Source organism: Canis lupus, chromosome 29 (genome assembly GCF_048164855.1).
Source record: "Canis lupus baileyi chromosome 29, mCanLup2.hap1, whole genome shotgun sequence".
NCBI lineage: Eukaryota > Metazoa > Chordata > Mammalia > Carnivora > Canidae > Canis > Canis lupus.
The window spans coordinates 35,959,080-35,977,113 of NC_132866.1; the positions used below are offsets into that span (position 1 = coordinate 35,959,080).

At 41.6% G+C, this 18,034-nt stretch overlaps 2 long non-coding RNA genes across 2 annotated transcripts in view; one reads left to right on the forward strand and one right to left on the reverse strand.

Annotated features, from left to right (window-relative positions):
• Positions 1–5,263: 5,263 nt before the first annotated feature.
• Positions 5,264–11,362, forward strand: LOC140620603 (uncharacterized). Its single transcript, XR_012020344.1, has 3 exons — positions 5,264–5,507; positions 7,467–7,548; positions 8,284–11,362. It is a non-coding gene; the product is annotated as an uncharacterized lncRNA (long non-coding RNA).
• A 1,366-nt stretch (positions 11,363–12,728) lies between these two features.
• LOC140621163 (uncharacterized) overlaps positions 12,729–18,034 on the reverse strand; it is a 34,465-nt gene continuing 29,159 nt past the window's right edge. Inside the window, exon 3 of the long non-coding RNA XR_012020893.1 lies at positions 12,729–12,872. This is a non-coding gene — a long non-coding RNA (uncharacterized lncRNA). The remainder of the gene's footprint in view (positions 12,873–18,034) is intronic.

The window sequence follows — 18,034 nt, forward strand, 5'->3', positions numbered from 1 at the left end:
ACAGAGATACAGATATATAGCATATTAAAGAAAATTAATGGAAGGAAACACTCCAGTATATGCTCCATTCCATTATTTTCATTTTTGTATACTGTGATTATATGAAAAATAATTTTTAAAAAAAATCATTCATGTTCAGGGCACCTGGGTGGTTCAGTCAGTTGAGTATCCAACCCTTGATTTTGGCTCAGGTCATGATCTCAAGGTCATGGGATCAATTCCAGCATCAGGCTCTGTGTTTGGGATTTTCTCTCCCTCTCCCTGTGCCCCTCCACTGACTCCCCTCAAAAAAAAAAAAAAAAGATTCATGTTCATCCCAAGATTAAAAAAAACCTACCACACAAACTGAGTCAGCTGCCTCCAAGAATCCTTTTGAGGTTAAGCTGACCTCATGTGAATTTTCTTATTTTATAAAACATGACAGAAAGTATAAAGTTTATTGTATTTTTGCACTGGCATGGGATATATTGTTCCCCCAGAGTCTACATTTCTTTTAAGGCACAGACAATTCTTCTACTTAAGAGTAAATGAGGTAATGCATTTGGAAATTATTTAAAATATATTATTATTGAAATGAAAGCTAGTATTATCATCTGTACCTCTATTATCTATGGCATAGAGTTGTGAGTACAATAGACACATGCTCATAAATGCATATTAAATGGATCAGTGAACTCATAAGAACTAGTGGCCCATGAGTCAAAAGATAGTCTTTCATGACTGCTTAAAGACTTGGTAATCTTAAGTGAGAATCACATTAAAAGTTGTCTGTAGCGGGATACAAGTATTTCCCCAAATCCAAAGTTATATCTGGTTTAAATTTATTTCAAAGGAATACAGAGGAAGCTTGTATTGAAACAAGGACTCAAAAAGATAGTCTAAAGGCATGTGAGGCTTGGAGGAAGGCTCAGAGGTTAGATCTGCTTACCTATCTTGAGAGAAGAGAGAGGGAAAGGATAGTATGATCTCAAAGGAGCCTCAGTTCTGTAATTATTTTTATTTAGCAATACCTGGAAGAGCAAAGTCCTCCACAGGCCATATCCATGGGGAAATGCCAGAGCCATCCATCACTGGGGGCCTCTCTCTACTCACCAGCCAAGGCTGCAACCAAGAGTCCTCAGTTGGCTAAGAGCCGAATCAGGGTAACTACCTGGATAAGTTGGATTTTAATTTTTGTTCAATTGTTGAAGAAAGAGAATCTTCTTGCCTTGATAGGATTTACTGGATTATTTGATAACTGTCAGTTGGGTAAGGCCAAGACACAAACTGGCTTATCTGAAAAACGTGGTATAATTGATGAGGAAAAGCATACCTTATCTTAAGCAGCAAAATTAGAGTTCACAGAAAGTGAAACATTTGCCACAGAAATGACCCTTCATTAATAGATGTGAGGTCACATTTCCTTCTTAGATTTTTTCCCCCTCTTAGATTTTTATTTAAAAAAATTTTTTGAGGGGCGCCTGGGTGGCTAGGTCAGTTAGCATCAGCCTTCGACTCAGATCATGAACTCAGGGTCCTGGGATACAGCCTCTCATTGGGCTCCCTGTTCAGCAGAGAGCCTGCTTCTTTCTCTCCCTCTGTTGCTCCCCCTGCTTGTACTCTATCTCTCTGTGTCAAATAAATAGATAAAATATTTAAAAACAAAATTTTTTTGAAAGAGGGAGACAGCACATGAGTAAAAGTGGGGTAGTGAGGAGGAGGAGAGAGGGAGAGGGAGAATCTCAAGCAGACTCCCCACTGAGCATGGAGCCCTTTGGCGGGGCTCTATCCTATGACCCTGAGATCATGATCTGAGCTGGAATCAAGAGTTGACACTCAAGCTTAAAAAAAAGAGAGAAAAACTCTAATTAATATAATCATGAATGAAAAAGGGGGATCACAACCAATACCAAGGAAATACAAATTATTTTAAAAACATATTATGAGCAGGTATACGCCAATAAATTAGGCAATCTAGAAGACATGGATGCATTTCTGGAAAACCACAAACTACCAAAACTGGAACTGGAAGAAATAGAAAACCTGAACAGGCCAATAACCAGGGAGGAAATTGAAGCAGTCATCCAAAACCTCCCATGACACAAAGGTCCAGGGCCAGATGGCTTCCCGGGGAAATTCTATCAAATGTTTAAAGAAGAAACAATACCTACTCTACTAAAGCTGTTCTGAAAGATAGAAAGGGATGGAATACTTCCAAATTAGTTTTATGAGGCCAGCATCACCTTAATTCCAAAACCAGACAAGTACCCTACCAAAAAGGAGAATTATAGACCAATATCCCTGATGAACACAAATGCAAAAACTCTCAACAGGACACTAGCCAATAGGATCCAACAGTACATTAAGAAGATTATTCACCATGACCAAGTAGGATTTATCCCCGGGATGCAAGGCTGGTTCAACACTCGTTAAGCAATCAACATGATAGATCATAACAACAAGAGAAAAAAACAAGAACCATATGATTCTCTCAATAGATGCAGAGAAAGCATTTGATAAAATACAGCATCCATTCCTGATCAAAACTCTTCTGAGTGTAGGGATAGAGGGAACTTTCCTTGACATCTTAAAAGCCATCTACAAAAAGCCCACAGCAAATATCATTCTCAATGGGGAAGCACTGGGAGCCTTTCCCCTAAGATCAGGAACAAGACAGGGATGTCCACTCTCACCACTGCTATTCAACATAGTACTAAAAGCCCTAGCCTCAGCAGTCAGACAACAAAAAGACATTAAAGGCATTCAAATTGGCAAAGAAGAAGTCAAACTCTCCCTCTTCACCGATGACATGACACTGTACATAGAAAACCCAAAAGACTCATGATTGCTAGAACTCATACAGCAATTCGGCAGTGTGGCAGGATACAAAATCAATGCCCAGAAATCAATGGCATTTCTATACACTAACAATGAGACTGAAGAAAGAGAAATTAAGGAGTCAATCCCATTTACAATTGCACCCAAAAGCATAAGATACCTAGGAATAAACCTAACCAAAGAGGTAAAGGATCTATACCCTAAAATCTAGAGAACACTTCTGAAAGAAATCGAGGAAGACACAAAGAGATGGAAAAATATTCCATGCTCATGGATTTGCAGAATTAAGATTGTGAAAATGTCTATGCTGCCCAGGGCAATTTAGACATTTAATGAAATCCCTATCAAAACATCATGGACTTTCTTCAGAGAATTGGAACAAATCATCTTAAGATTTGTGTGGAATCAGAAAAGACCCCGAATAGCTGGGGAATAATGAAAAAGAAAACCAGAGCTGGGGGCATCACAACACCAGATTTCAAGTTGTACTACAAAGCTGTGATCATCAAGAAGTGTGGTACTGGTACAAAAACAGACACATAGATCAATGGAACAGAATAGAGAATCCAGAAATGGGCCCTCAACTCTATGGTCAACTGATATTCGACAAAGTAGGAAAGACTATCCACTGGAAAAAGGACAGCCTCTTCAATAAACGGTGCTGGGAAAATTGGACATCCACATGCAGAAGAATGAAACTAGACCACTCTCTTGCACCATACACAAAGATAAACTCAAAATGGATGAAAGATCTAAATGTGAGACAAGAGTCCATCAAAATCCTAGAGGAGAACACGGGCAACACCCTTTTTGAACTTGGCCATTGCAACTTCTTGCAAGATACATCTACAAAGGCAGGGGAAACAAAAGCAAAAATGAACAATTGGGACTTAATCAAGGTAAGTAGCTTCTGCACAGCAAAAGAAACAGTCAACAAAACTAAAAGACAAGCTACAGAATGTGAGAAGATATTTGCAAATCACATATCAGATAAAGGGCTAGTATCCAAGATCTATAAAGAACTTATTAAACTCAACACCAAAGAAACAAAAAATCCAATCATGAAATGGACAAAAGACATGAAGAGAAATCTCACAGAGGAAGACATAGACATGGCCAACACATACATGAGAAAATGCTCCGCATCACTTGCCATCAGGGAAATATACATCAAAACCACAATGAGATACCACCTCACACCAGTGAGAATGGGGAATATGAACAAAAGAGGAAACAACAACTATTGGAGAAGATGTGAAGAAAGGGGAGCCCTCTTGCACTGTTGGTGGGAATGTGAACTGGTGCAGCCACTCTGGAAAACTGTGTGGAGGTTCCTCAAAGAGTTAAAAATAGACCTGTGCTACAGTCCAGCAATTGTACTGCTGGGGATTTACCCCAAAGGTACAGATGCAGTGAAGAGCCGAGACACCCGCACCCCAATGTTTATAGCAGTAATGTCCACAATAGCCAAACTGTGAAAGGAGCCTCGGTGTCCACTGAAAGATGAGTGGATAAAGAAGATGTGGTCTATGTATACAATGGAATATTACTCAGCTGTTAGAAACAACAAATACCCACCATTTGCTTCGACATGGATAGAACTGGAGGGTATTATGCTGAGTGAAGTAAGTCAATCGGAGAAGAACAAACATTATATGGTCTCATTCGTTTGGGGAATATAAGAAATAGTGAAAAGGAATAAAGGGGAAAGGAGAGAAAATGAGTGGGAAATATCAGAAAGGGAGACAGCACATGAGAGACTCCTAACTCTGGGAAATGAACAAGGAGTAGTGGAAGGGGTGGTGGGCGGGGGGGTGGGTGGGTTCAGGTGACAGGTACTGACTGTGGCACTTGATGGATGAGCACGGTGTTATGGTATATGTTGGCAAATTGAACTCCAATAAGAAAATAAATTAAATAAATAAATAAATAAATAAAATCTTAAAAAATAAAATGACACTCAACCAACTGAGCCACTCAGGAGCTCCACATTTTCCCCCTTAGTAAGCAAATTTGACTGCCTGTCGAAATTCCAGTGTATTCCAGGCTTCCCTACATAGGTATTTCTGGGATTCCCTGGGAAATGCTCGTAGTACAGAAACCAGTCATATTTGTCACTCCTAAATCCATCCAATTGCTCTCTGCCCTCTGCCAGTTCATTTCCTGCTGACTCATCTGAACCCCCTGGTTCCCTAGATCTCGCCCCCCTGTAGTTGGATGCCTCATGAGTAGTTTCCCCCAGGTGGGCACAGTCACACCCCTTAATCCCCTCATAATTGCCTGTTGTATGGCCCAAAGCTTTACTAAGGCTTGGGGATTTCAGAAGAAAGTAACAGCAGAGAGAATGCAAACAGAAATGTAGTTCTGATGGCCTTCAAAGCCCCTCTGTGAGGTCATCTATAAGGTCTACCTCTTTCCCCCACTCCCCTTCCAGTGTAGCCCACAGTTTGCTGCTTAACCACCCCCAGGGCAGTGCCCTCAAGCACATCTCTCTTCCCTGGAGTCTAGACCCCAAACCCTAAAGACCACCAAACATCCACGTTTCCCCACCTCCTTTCCTGCGGATGACTGGGAATATTCATTACCCTGAAGAGAAGAGGCCACAGGAGTAAGGTCTTTGTGGTGTCTCTCCCCATCAGATGGGGGCCCCCAAATGTGCGGTGATCCAACTGAGTAGAAGCCAGCAAACGGTATGGGCAGTGAAAGGATTCACTGAAGGCAGAAAAAAGGAGATAGTTTATTGAATACACACTGCAAGGAAGCAGTGGGCGGTGGTGAGCGGCTACAGTTATAGGGCAGGGTGAGGGAGTATGGGGAATGTATGGAATGGAATACTCCCCCTTTCTGGTAATCTTAGGAACTATACCTGGGTGTAATTGGTCAGTTAGGGCCTATGGCTATTTTGAGGTGGGTCGCTTCATGAACCTGTTTGCATTCAGCTCCGTGGTTGTTGTGGGCCCTTTAACCTTGATCAAGTTTCTTTTGCTTTTGATTTATTTAAATTCAACTAGCCCACATATCATTAGTTTTGGATGTAGTTTTCATTAATTCATCAGTTGGTTATAACAGCCAGTGCTCATCCCATCACATGCTCACCCATCACCCAGTCACCCCAAGTTTCCTTGCTTAAGCCTGTTGCCTAAATGAGGCCTCTACAAGGTTTCTCTGAAGGCTCTAGAATAAATCAGAACTCTGAGATTTACCAATATACATTTTCCTAATTCAAGGTGTTTCATTGTTCATGATACCAATTGTGGAACAAAGAGCCCAGGCCCAGGGTGGACTGCACCAGTTCCAGCCTGTTCTATTTCACATTCTCTGTGGTACTGTTGGGTGAGGAGAACATCAGGCCTCCACACAGGCCTCTCTCTCATGCTGGCTCTTCCATTTCATCTCTGCCGCTGAGAGACACACATTCCTGTGCCACATGCGCTCGTGATATGAATAGGACATTAAAATTCCACACTTAGGAAGAAACATTTCTCTGTTGGCTATATAAACTGTAGAAACCTAGATCTCTTTTTAAAAAATCTGCCCCATTTACATTTCTTTTTTTTTAATAATAAATTTATTTTTTATTGGTGTTCAATTTGCCAACATACAGAATAACACCCAGTGCTCACCCAATTTACATTTCTAAACAGAACCTTTGGCTTCAGATGGAACAGAGTGCATTTGGATTTGCATTTGAATTGTTTCCTGGGCTGTGGGTGGGTATCCTATAGCCCTACAACCCACTTGAGTGGCTTTTCACAGAAAAAGAGGACTTTACCCCTCAAAGCAAACCCAAGCCATCACCTTTGAAGGGGAAATCTGCTTGCAACTTTTCCACCTTGAAAATAAAACATATCTTTTTTTAAAGATTTTATTTATTTATTCACAAGAGGCAGAGACACAGGCAAAGGGAGAAGCAGGCTTCTTGTAGGGAGCCCTATGACTCAATCCCAGAACCCCAAGATCACGCCTTAGCCAGAGGCAGATGCTCAACCACTGAGCCACCCAGGCGTTCTGAAAATAAAACATATTAAAGAAGAGCTATGAAGACTAGCCCTACCAGATATTGAAATGCATAATAAAGTTAGAGTAATTAAATCAGCTTATAATCAAGGTAGAAGTAGCAAATCGATGAACAGATTAGAGTCTAGAAATAAACTGCATATGTTTTGAATTTGACGTGTAGGATAGTATTTGGAATTAAAAAGTCAAAATTAGATTATGTAATAAATTATATTTGGGCAACTGGAAATCTGGGAACAATATATATAGTTGGCTCTTCACCTCATGTTTTACACCAAAATAAATTCCAAAAGGGTAAAAAAAATTTATAATTAAGGAATTAAGTAATAATAGTGCTGGAAGAAAAATACCAGTAATTTAAAAGATAATTTGGAATGGGAAAGTGCTTGGGGTCTGACATAAAACCCAGATGTTATAAAGCAAAAGGTTGATAAATTGGGTTATATTTTTTAAAATGTGAAAACTTCAGCATTATAATAATACTGTAAACAAAGTACAAACAGTTCAAAGGATGAAGTAGGAAAAAATGTGAAGGTATATGATAAAGACATAGTAATTTCATATATATATATACACACATATGTATATAAACACACGTGTATATATATGTATATATATATATATTCTTACAGATCAGGAAGAGTAAATGAACAATCCAAAAGAAAATGGCTGAGGGATATGAACAAGTAATTCATGAAGGAAATGTGTTTCTGGGTATGTATCTGTATGTGTACAAATAGGGCATTGTAAAATAGGATTAGGATTTATAATGAGTGGTTATATTCCCAATTTTATTCATAATTAAAGAAATGGAAAGTAAAACAATAAAATACAATTTTTGTCTGCTGGTGAACACTGCATGTTGGCAAGGATGTGGAAAAGCCAACATTTTACTTTCAGTTACTATTGTTGAGAGCAATATGATTTCATCTATCTAAATTTATAATATACATACTTTTTTAAGGCAAGGATTCCACTTCTAAGTTATGCCTGTATAGGTACACAAAGATATATGTACAAATAATCTAACTGCAGCACGGCTTGTGATAACAACTGCAAGTTACCTCATGGTCACTAATGAGAGGACTCATTAAATTATGGTCTGCCCCACCCATATTTGGTTCTTAAGAAGAATGAGTTAGATGTGAGTGTACCGACATGGAAAGTGTCCAAATATATTAAGTTAAACAAGCAAGTGATGAAACAGGATGCTCTGTGTGATTCCCTGTGAATACTTTCAAAAGTATTACATTGAGATACAACTGCATGTGTGTCAGTCATTTCCTGAAGGATATGAGGTAGACCGTGGAGCCTGGTTACTTGTGGCCAGGGCAAGCAGTGAGTACAGGAGGGTGGTTAGGTGGACCAGGAGAGGAGTTTCGCCTTTCACAGTATACCATTCTGCATCACCGAAGACTTTCCTCTGAATGTGTAATATTTTTACCATAGATACCGGATGTAATCTTGGCTGGGGCCGCGAATTATCTGCCTGGAGGTTGAGGAAGCCAGATGGGGTAAGGAGCACCCGTGATCACTTCGGAAAGGACTTCTTTACCCTTTGCCATCCTAAGGAATGCAGTGTCCCCAGCACCTCTGGTCAGCCCTGGGGAGAAACGGGAATGTCTCCAAGGAACATCATCGCCATCTTCCCTCCTGTGGGCCTTTCCCTCACCGCAGCTCTGCCCTGCTGTGGTGTGGTGCCAAGTGTGCTCCCTGGCACAGTTCTTCCTCTCTGGGCTCTAGGGAACCACACTGGGTTTGGTACTGGCCCGTCATTGCACTCTGAGCCATTGTGACTGAGGGGACTGGGCCAAACTGCCTCTACTAGGCTCCAGTGCCCAGGTTCTGGGACGGAAGGACCACCCCACGTCTAAGTACTGGAAATAGGCTCGCGCAGTAGAGAACATTAGAGTCGCTTAATGGCAACAGCTTGAGAGCTGCTGAGGGAGCACTAGGAGAAACGAAAGGTCCTTGATGTACCTGCATTTGCTATCACTGTGGAGACCAAGTCCTTCCTGAAGGAGCTCTGGTGTTTGACAGCTCATGAATGTTTTGTCTTTCCTCCCTCCCCTTTCTTCTCTGGGAAGCCAGACATCGTCCTCCCAGCTGAATTTTTGTAACTGCCTGAGGAAGTGGCTGCTGAATATTCTTTCAGCTTTATTTCCCTTTCTTCTGTATCCAAAGCAGCATTTAGGCTCCAGTCAGTGGTGTGGAAATGACAGGATTCTCATGACAGGATGGGAGGCTAAGGACCCGGCAAGTTTCATTAGCGGTAGGTCAGGGCCCTCCAGGAGGAGCTGGATGGGAGTTCAGTTAGGCTTTGCTGGAGAGGAGCGTGCTCTACGCTCTGGGCTCCCTGGGCGCCGAGGGCAGCTGCCTCTTGCCTGCACATTTTCTCCATCCAGGATATGTCCTTGAGAACCCACTATCCAGAGTTGCAGCCACTGGTTTGAGGTGCAGAGCTCCTGGTGGGTGCGGAAATGCCGGGGTGTAGAAGCCAGATGCCTGTGCTACAAGGTGGGCATGTATGTGGGCTTCGGATAGGAAAAACTGAGACCAATTATGCTATTTCTTCTTTGGGCTCTGGCTCAGGAGGCTTCCTGGTACAGATGGCTTGCTGGGAAGGAGTAGACTCTTAGTCCCTCTCCATGTTAGGCCTTGTGTCCCTGCATGGTCACACGGTGGGGCGGGGGGAGTGTGTGTGTGTGTGTGAGAGAGAGAGAGAGAGAGAGAGAGAGAGAAACAGATGGGGAAAAAGTGATAGAACTAGAGATACTCTGAGAAAGAGAGATTTATACTATATGTGAATTAATTCAGTCAAATGAATTTTTGCCATATGTTTGTCAGGTAAGAGCTTATATATTATGCAAACTCTATTAATCAGAGTCTAAGCTAACTTCTGATAAAATTGCTTAGTTTGTTTCTGAAATCAAAGAGTGTTCTCCAAACCATCTTATTGGTAACTGTGCTATTCTTGGGGACAGTCGTGTTAAAGCCAAGGAATTCAGAACATCTGCCTCCCACCTATCCAGCCCCAACCCCCCACCCTCCCTGAAATTTTCTCTGGGAAAGCACAGCCAAATGGAACACATGGAAAATAAATGGCTAAAACCACATGTTTGGCAGTTGGTTTGGGCTTGAAGTCTCATTCCACAGAATTTCAGTAAAGCCAACTGGACTATAGGAGTACAATGTTTCATTTTCCCCCAACTAGTTACACCCAGTCCATCACCCATCAGCTGCCTGGGAATGGAAGGACAGGGAGAGAGAGAGAGGAGAGACCAGGGGAAAAAATTTAATTGTTTCCAATCTGATGCCTGAGATGGCCACTAAACTGCATCTGGAGACTGGGCTTGGGCTTGGCTGTTGTCAAAGAAGAGGGAGTAGAGCAGTTCAGAGAACAAGCCTTGGGTCCACTTCCCACTCCAGCTGCACGCCTGAGAGCAGGAAAGGAAAGCTACTTCCAAGTGCATTCCACTCCCAAGTGAGCATTCCCCTTATGGTGCCCCTGCCTCATGCTGAAATTGGCCCCATCAGTGTTCTAGAGTCTGACAACCCCACCAGTTCACCTGGTCACCCCTGGTTCCAGTGGCATTTGCCATGGGAAGGGGAAGAGGTGAAGAAGCCCGTGTGTGAAGAGGGTGGAGGGAGTAGAAGAAGGAGTCTCTAGAATTTGAGGCTTCTGGAGAAAGAAATCACCCAGTCCCATCCACACAGTCTAGAGATGAGGGAATTTATCTAAATGGAGTGAATTCCGCCAGCAGGACCAGCATTAGAGCCAACATCTTTGGCCTGGACACCTTCACTTGCCCTAAATCACTTGTATAAGTGAAAGGCACCGAAGTCACCGCAAATCTCAGGAGACAGAAGAGCTCAGATGGGAAATCACGCACTGTACAGGTCTACCTCCCCCTCTGGGATCCATCATAAAAACAAATATTCTACCCACTGACAGACTATCCCATGGTTTCATAATCATGACATTTGATTTTATGATGCAAATTTATATGTTTATAAGGATTTTTTTTCCTGAGCCTATCACATAGTCCTGGACAGCGTAGACAAGAATTGTCAATAAATTAGAGCTAGTAATGGGTATTTTACTTTTTAGTTTGGGCTTCCAGGCCATGCCCACTGAAGCATGTAAACAACCAACTATGTGTGAGATGTGGTGGTTTTAAAAGCTTACAACCACTTTTTCACTCACCGCTGTCCTCATTCAGCGAGCCCGTGGAGATGGAAAAGGTAGAATCTTCCCTACATAATGGCTGTTCTTCAGAATAATTTCATAAAAATAGACCTAGTGCAGCCCAATTATTTCTACTCTTGTCTGAAAAGCAAGTGAAGGGTCTGAAGCATGCCTTCAGGAACCAGTCCCGGGGGTGGAGTTGGCATTGCTGTGATTCTCTTTATATTTCTGATTATGAAGCCTATTTAAGAAAATACCCAGAGAAGGTTTTGGAAGAGAAGCCATGAGGTAGAAGTAGATGGTGAGTGAGTAAGGAAAACTTGCTCTATGTAACCCGCTGAGCTGCAATTGGACCACTATACAACCCAACGAAATCATTATAGATGGAGACTCCAGAATTTCACAGTTCTGTTAAAACCTATTAATCTGGGCAGCCCCAGTGGTGCAGCGGTTTAGCGCCACCTGCAGCCCGGGGTGTGATCCTGGAGACCCAGGATCAAGTCCCACATCGGGCTTCCTGCATGGGGCCTGCTTCTCCCTCTGCCTGTGTCTCTGCCTCTGTCTCGCTCTCTCTGAATAAATAAATAAAAATAAAAAAACTATTAATCTCTGGTTCAAGCTAGAGCAAGATCTAGCTTATTCTTCATTTGACAGAGAAGTTGAGGTACGTCTTTATCTCAGTGGTATAGAGAGGCAATGAAGTTGTCCTATTTAATAGTGTCTGTGGCTGTAAATTGGTCAAAAAATTGTATCCTACACCCCTATTCTTTCCAATATAAGGGTCAAGATTTTACCTTCTGCATAAGTCAACAGTAGGGCACATGAAATGGTAGCATGAGAAACCTTAGAATTTGGATCCAGACTTGGGAGTTTAAGTTCTGAACTCACCACTTCTTATATAAGGAGACCTTGAGCAAGTTATCCCTTTTCTGCTAAGCTTTCCTCACTTGGAAAAGAGGGATCTGCTTCACCAATGTCAGAGAATAGATGCGATGATTATATGAGAGAGCAGGAGCATAAAAGTGCTAGCATAGAGGCTCATACCTGTTTAGCTCAGTAAATGCTGGTGGTTAAATATCTTAGCTTCTAATTCATTGTATGAATTTAAAAGTATTTGCCTCATTTCCCTTCCTTTCCTCCTTGAATCAAATAGTCTATCTCTTGGGCAGCCCTGGTGGCGCAGCAATTTAGTGCCGCCTGCAGCCCAGGGTGTGATCCTGGAGACCCGGGATCGAGTCCCACGTCGGGCTCCCTGCATGGGGCCTGCTTCTCCCTCTGCCTGTGTCTCTGCCTCTCTCTCTCTCTCTCTGTGTCTATCATGAATAAATAAATAAAATCTTTAAAAAAATGGTCTGTGTCTTAGGATGACATTCCTTGTGTGTGCAATAATCTTTTTAAGCTAATTAACTATTTTTATCTGCAACACATCTTTTATATTTTATGACTTATATCACCATATAGGCATAGATATTTTCTGTGACTAAGATCCCCTTAGCACAGGAAACAAAATTCCTGAGTGGGACACAAAGTACAAGAGGCTCCTGAATGTGTTGATACTAGGATAACACACTAGATCAGAGTCTTCAAGGTATAGAAAAGTCAAGAGCTCTTGTCATTAAAACTATTTGGAAAGGCAGTCTGAGAATAATAGAAATGACTATTCCTGGCTTAAAAACAAACTAAATATTTCTGGAAACCACATCCATTCTTTCATTTAGTGAAATGTATTCTCTTTATGAGCATAACACAGCTGACTTCCCAATGGTATGGTGATGAGCTCTTCTCTTGCCAGGGTTCACTTGGCACATTGCTAGAAGATATCATAATTCTTTTCTGAGAGTTCAATGACCTGTGGAGGACACAGAATGTTTAAAAGAAAAATTGGTAATCATCTAACCCGTGTGCTTTTAGTGATAAAAATATTATATGAGAATGAACCTGAGAATGAAGGGGTATTCACCATGTTTTCACTCCACCCTTTTCTTTTTTTTTTTAATTTTATTTATTTATTTATTTATTTTTATTGGTGTTCAATTTACTAACATACAGAATAACCCCCAGTGCCCGTCACCCATTCACTCCCACCCCCCGCCCTTCTCCCCTTCCACCATTCAGCATTTCCTTATAGCCAGGCATTCTGCTAGCCCTCTTGTTCTCATATAATTCTTACGACAACCCTTGGAGGCATTAAAAAAATACCTCGATTTTAAACACAAGGGAACAGAGGTTAAGAGACATTTAGAATGCAGCTTATTAATGGTGGAACTCAGATCTGAAATTACATCTGACCCCAAAGATCAAATTCTTAATCATTATACTGCATGACTTTGCAAATGAGTTTGAGGTACATTCTTTGGGTGGATGGACCTCTCATCTTCAACCACTGATCAAATACTGATATTATAGTCAGTAAGTCCTGGGGCTGCTGAAATAGTCTTGGAGGTATAAGTTTGAGCAACGATTTCCCTTGTCTGTTATGCTTTCATAACATAAATTCCACAGAAGGAATTCTAGAAAAAAAATTGCACAAGGGTGCTACCTGTTTCCCTCAAACCAGGAATGGAACCAGACACAGAGAACTCCATTGTCCTAACTCATTCACGGACTGACTTTTACTCAGCGTATTCAGTGCCTACTCTCTGCTGGGCATGTTTCTAGGCACCTGCAACATGTAAGTGAGCAAGGTAAATAAGGCTCAGTCTCTCCTTATATTCTGGCTTATAATCTAGGCTCTGGAAGCTCCAGAATCATCCCAGCTTTCCAAAGAGAAATGGCATTGGTTACTTTGAAACTCTGCAGTGGAGATAGCCCAATGACTTGATTGCTTTTGTAGATTACAGTGAAATTTCTGCCTGTTCCTTGGGTCTAAGCAAATATCAAGAATACTGAAAAGGGTGAAACCAGAATGTTTCTATCAACAAATCCATACTGATTGGATGTAGTGGGATTAAATGGGTTCAGGAATCCTTCACCCTCCAGGTTTGCTGCTCTGTGTATCATTTGTGACCAATTGCTTTTGGTATTCACTGGATTCTTAAATCATCATAACTGTAAGTATAAATGGGAGCCTTAATTGTTGTTTACTCCTGCCCTGGAAAGTCAGATAAATGTGTCCAAAGGTTCTCTGCTAGACAAACATTATAATAATTATTATAAGAAGTATTTTTTTTCCCAGTCCCCCTCCAAAAACAAATGAAAAACCCAAACCCAGGGTTGTCTGCAATCCACCCTCTCCATGAACCCTCAGGTAATTTTCTTTTTATATATATATATATATTTTTTTTTTAAATTATTATTATTTATGATAGTCACACACAGAGAGAGAGGCAGAGACATAGGCAGAGGGAGAAGCAGGCTCCATGCACCGGGAGCCCGACGTGGGATTTGATCCCGAGTCTCCAGGATCGCGCTCTGGGGCCAAAGGCAGGCGCCAAACTGCTGCGCCACCCAGGGATCCCAACCCTCAGGTAATTTTCTGACCATTTCTTTCTTTAGCTCTGAGGCCAGGAAGAAGAAAACAGTCAACTTTAAGTTTCTATTCTGAGAAACAGTTGGAATAGAGTGGTTCAGCTCAGGGGTTCTGAAGCTGGAAGGCTTGGATCCAAATGTTTGACTTAGCCTCTAACTAGCTGTGTGACTTCGGCCAGGCACTTTACTTCTCTGTGCTTCAGGATTCTCACATGTAAAACACAGATAATAAGAATAGTACCTATTTCATCATTTCCCTGTGAAGATAGATGAGTAAAAACGTGTAAACCATTTAGAAAGTTGCCTGGCCAGAGAAGAATGTTCAACCAAAGTTAGCTGTCATTGATTACGGGGCTCATTGTGTTGTGAAGCCTCTGATCATCCTGACTTCTCTATACTATGTCCTCTCAGACTTATACCGATTGGTCCCTACAATAAACCATGTACTGAAGTTTAGTCTGAGAATTCTCTGACCTGCTCTGTTTCTCAAACCCAAAGGGCGTTGTCTATGAGATGCTCCCATCCTGAGGTTCAAGGGCAGGGGGGGATGGTGGCAGGGACAGAAATGATGTGCGCTGTTTCCTGTTTCCAGCACCAAATGGGCCACTGCTTCAACAAACCATTGATTAAATTAGTTTCATCATTTGGGGAGCTAACTCGGGAGCTGAAACACAAACCGAGGAACTTATTGTTTGTTCCATTTGGCCATTTGAGGCCATTTGTTACCTCGAATTTGCCTAGGCTTTAAAATGTGGCAAATTTTATTTTGGAGACAGAGGTCTGTATGGGTATGATTTAGGTAAGAGGCTCACTTAAAATGCACAAGATAGTTGCACAAGATACTAGGGAAGCGGTATGTAACTGTGTTTAAAAACTACTGCTCTTTTGAAATGTTCAGGGCAAGGCCCCCTGGAAGCAGCCGTCCTTGCTAAGCACTGTGGAGGGCTACAGTGGGCAGGAAGAGGATGGCCCTTTGATTGAACCAGACACTTGGTTCCTTAATAAGTTCTGGGGCAGGGAGATGAGAATGGCTAGAATGACCATTTAGGAGACACTTGGGGATCTCAGAAGTCTCCGTTATTCTGTTTCTGATGCAGAAATATCCCCACGGATGACAGAATCCACACAAACAGATTGGGGTTCTCTATCCGCAGCATGAATATTCAATGAGAACTGGCCTCAATTTAACTTCTTCAGCAGGAGGAGGCACCATGTGTTATAACATGCAGGCTGCTAATAGCTAGGAGGGGAGGTCTGGCCCAAGGCAAGGAGGGTTTTTCTTCTTTTCTTTCCTTTTCTTTTCTTTTCTTTTTTTTCTTTTCTTTTCTTTTTTTCTTTTCTTTTCTTTCTTTTCTTTTTCTTTTTTCTTTTCTTTTCTTCTTTTCTTTTCTTTCTCTTTTTCTTTTTTTTTCTTTTCTTTTTTTTTTTTTTTTTTTTTTTTAGCAAATGAAAATTTCCCTGTGCCAAGTTTTAATTAAGTGGTAATGGAAACAAAACTTAGTGACAAGAGGTACTGTTTTCACCCAACTGTTTTTATTTCAGTTTTGTTTCCACGTACTTATTGGGTGACTGATGGTTACTTATCCCTTGCTGCCTTAGTTTCCTAATATTTAAAATGATATTAATATTGGCATTTCTTGCTTGGGGTTTTTATCAGGATTAAATGGATTGATAAATGTAAAATGCTTAGAAGAGGGACGCTTGGGTGGCTTGGTTGTTTAAACATTTGCCTTCTGCTCAGGTCATGATCCCAGGCTCCTGGGATCGAGCCCAGTGTTGTGTTCCCTGCTCAGTGAGGAGCCTGCTTCTCCTTCTCCCTCTGCCTGCTGCTTCCCCTACTTGTGCGCTCTTTCTTTCTCTCGCTCTCAACCTCTGTTAAATAAATTAATTAAATCTTAAAAAAAGAAAAGCAGCAGCAGCATGGAAGTATGCTCTATCTCATTTTCCTTAGCGACTTATGCTATCTGGGAAATTTCTTGGTCTGGACAACACACCCGGAGCTGGCTTAGGTCTTTCAGGAAGGGAGTAGTCTGTATAGGGCTGATCTTTTCTTTTTAAACCTATCAAGTGATAGCAAGCATCTTTCATGCACAAAGAAAAACCCTAACTGAACTAAATGACTTGTTTTATTTATCAGTATCACTTATTCCCCACAAGGGACATTAGGAAACCATTTTAGGCTATTATATAGACTACTTGAAATTTTAGATGAGGGTCTGAACTTTAGAGATTCAGTAGCACAATAAGGATACATGAAAAGCATGCCTCTCCTTTATCTATAATAATTTTCTACTTATCATTATTGGAGAGATGTACAGGTTGCTCTGTTCCTGTCATATCTGTCTTAAAAGAATGGTTGGCAGACTTAAAGTGGTAAAATAGCTGAAAAAAATAGCCAAGATGTATTCTGATTAAGCAAACTGCTGAGCCAAATTTTGTTTCACAGGAACAGAAGGAGGTAGGCTCTCTTCTCCTTATATCAAGGCTTCAGATAAAGTGATCAAAAATCCTTGTTTTCACCTTCTTGTACCAGCTGCTTTGAGGTTTGAGCTCCTACCAAGAACAGCAAAACGTAGGGAGAGGGAGTCCTGTTTTTCTCCAGAGAATGATGAGAGGGAAATAAGATGGTGAGTCAGCAGGCCAGCAGGCATCCACTGCACGGGAATTCTCAGCCCTGCTCACTCCCTCCTCCACCTGGTGTTCAGGCTGTCCCTGGATTAGCTCCTATTGCTGGTTGCTCTGCACCAGACTTGACAGTGGAGTTCTAGGTTCCCTGCCCCAACCTCCTGAAATTCTTGGCACTGACTGTGATCTATGGTCTACTGAGAAATAGCAGAAACTACATGAGGAACACAGGGACCAAAAGTATGGAACTCCCTGTGCCTAGGGCCCTATGATGATGCAGTACAAAAGTTGACAAACAGGACTTGAAGTATTACCTAATAGTGATGCGTTAAAATAACAAGGTTATTTATATTCCCCAAATGAATGAGAACATAAATAATAGTGAAAGGGAATATAAGGGAAGGGAGAGGAAATGTGTGGGAAATATCAGAAAGGAAGACAGAACATGAAGACTCCTGACTCTGGGAAACGAACTAGGGGTAGTGGAAGGGGATAAGGGCGGGGGGTGGGGGTGAATGGGTGACGGGCACTGAGGGGGGCACTTGACGGGATGAGCACTGGGTGTTAGTCTGTATGTTGGTAAATTGAACACCAATAAAAAATAAATTTATTAAAAAAAATAACAAGGTTAAAGTATTGGTTCCTGCCACCAATATAAACTGGTCAGCATTAATTAGGATAGGGGGAATGGAGGGAACTAACCAATAATGAAGAATAAGTATTTATAATTACTCAGAGTAATTGCAATTATACAGTATGGAAGACTTGCCACTCAGGCATGGGCATACCGCCACTCAGCCTTTCTCAGCTGAGCACAGAACATGATTTGGGTGACTATATTTGCTGTGTTCCTAAGGATGACTCAGAACATTCTAGATGCAGATGAGAGAAGTTAATTTCCGACATACAGTAGATGCT